The 1,982-nt window shown below is 28.7% G+C and overlaps 1 long non-coding RNA gene across 1 annotated transcript in view; it reads left to right on the plus strand.

Annotated features, from left to right (window-relative positions):
- Nucleotides 1–324: 324 nt before the first annotated feature.
- Nucleotides 325–1,982, plus strand: part of LOC136796980 (uncharacterized) — a 3,001-nt gene continuing 1,343 nt past the window's right edge. Inside the window, exon 1 of the long non-coding RNA XR_010844772.1 lies at nt 325–445. This is a non-coding gene — a long non-coding RNA (uncharacterized lncRNA). The remainder of the gene's footprint in view (nt 446–1,982) is intronic.

Raw genomic sequence — 1,982 nt, forward strand, 5'->3', positions numbered from 1 at the left:
AAAAAAAAAACAGCAATCACAATACAGTTGTTTATAATCTATATTTTAGTTGAAATTTGAGATAAATAGATGCATGCATTTTAAAGAAAAATAATGTGTTATTATTCTGATACATCAACTCATTGTTTGTTTGCAATAACTCATGGATATAAAGGTTTAGAAGCAAATAACGACGGAGCATAGTGCCAGGTTCTATAAATATATTTGATGCTACTGTCAGTTAGATAAGCTTGAAGGAAAAAAAAAGAATTGAAATAGATAAGGAAATTCCACGTGGCCAGGGCAATATTTCATTTACTGGTTATTGTTTGAGATAGTGAGGAATCCAACATCGCGCCAGTTTCTGACCTCCCCGCCTCGGGTTCTAAATCATGATGGATACTGAGCTCTTATCTTATCAATTCTGGCCGAAAAAGAGGAGGCTCTGGACAGATAATAGAATATGGTAATTTTTTAATCCAGCTATCCATATTCCATTAGAAGATAAATTAAAATTAACGGTGTGAAAATGAATTTAAAAATGTATATTTTATATTGCCAACATAATAATAACTCATCGTTAGAGGATGGATAGAGTATATAGTTATTTATTTGTATAGTATATATAGTTATTAGTTATTTGTTTGATACATAGAGAATATAGTTAACACAGTGAATTAACTTGAGTTTCCGAATTAAAATTTTGAAACTCAATAAGGACACAACTGTATTATCACAGTTTGATTTTTTCTTAGTCTTAAGCGACCGTCGCCGTCGCCTGGACCAGTTAGGACACAGCCGTAGAGGTGAACCATGCGTCCATGCCTACGACGCTAAGTCGTTCAGCTTCGCAATAATCTTGCGCCTTTACGTTCTGCTTCTAAAAATAATTACATTAATTATTTTAAGGAGAACGTAAAAATGTTCAAAATACGATCTAATACTTTTGTAGGCATATTTCAATACTTAGAAAATTTTACTATAATACTTAAATTAATAATTAATTACTCAAAAGACATAACAAAAATTGATTCAAAATAAATAGTATAATGATATTTCTGTTAATTAGTGTTTTATTTTTCTTATAAAAATAAATTCTTCTGTAAATATCAAGGCTGTAGCCCTACGGCTTGGCAAGAAGGGATCTCTAAAATGTTAATAAACACGTACCACATCACTATCACTAATAGAGGGATTAACTATTACGGCTTTTTTGGTATTTCTACTATTAGGTAGTATCTAATAAATATTTTATTTTTAGAATTATACAGTAGTAGCAAGTATTAGTAATGTAAATTTTGTGTTCACTTTGGTCCCTCCAGATTACTAGGATAACCTACAACTATTTTGGTATTAGTACTATATGATAGTATATAGTAAATGTCATTACAACATCACTACCAACAATAGAATAATAAACTAATACTACTATTTTGGTATTAGTACTATATGGTAGTATATAGTAAATTTCATTACCACATCACTACCAAAAATAGAATAATAAACTAGTACTACTATTTTGGTAATAGTACTATATGGTAGTATATAGTAAATGTCATTACCACATCACTACCAACAATAGAATAATAAAATAGTACTACTATTTTGGTATTAGTACTATATGATAGTATATAGTAAATGTCATTACTACATCACTAACAACAATAGAATAATAAACTAGTACTTAGTACTATATGGTAGTATATAGTAAATGTCATTACTACATCACTAACAACAATAGAATAATAAACTAGTACTACTATTTTGGTATTAGTACTAGATGGTAGTATATAGTAAATGTCATTACCACATCACTACCAAAAATAGAATAATAAACTAGTACTACTATTTTGGTATTAGTACTATATGGTAGTATATAGTAAATGTCATTACCAAATCACTACCAAAAATAGAATAATAAACTAGTACTACTATTTTGGTATTAGTACTATATGATAGTATATAGTAAATGTCATTACCACATCACTACCAACAATAGAATA

Source organism: Halyomorpha halys, unplaced genomic scaffold (assembly GCF_000696795.3).
Source record: "Halyomorpha halys isolate HHAL.00 unplaced genomic scaffold, Hhal_1.1 Scaffold1449.1, whole genome shotgun sequence".
Classification (NCBI taxonomy): domain Eukaryota; kingdom Metazoa; phylum Arthropoda; class Insecta; order Hemiptera; family Pentatomidae; genus Halyomorpha; species Halyomorpha halys.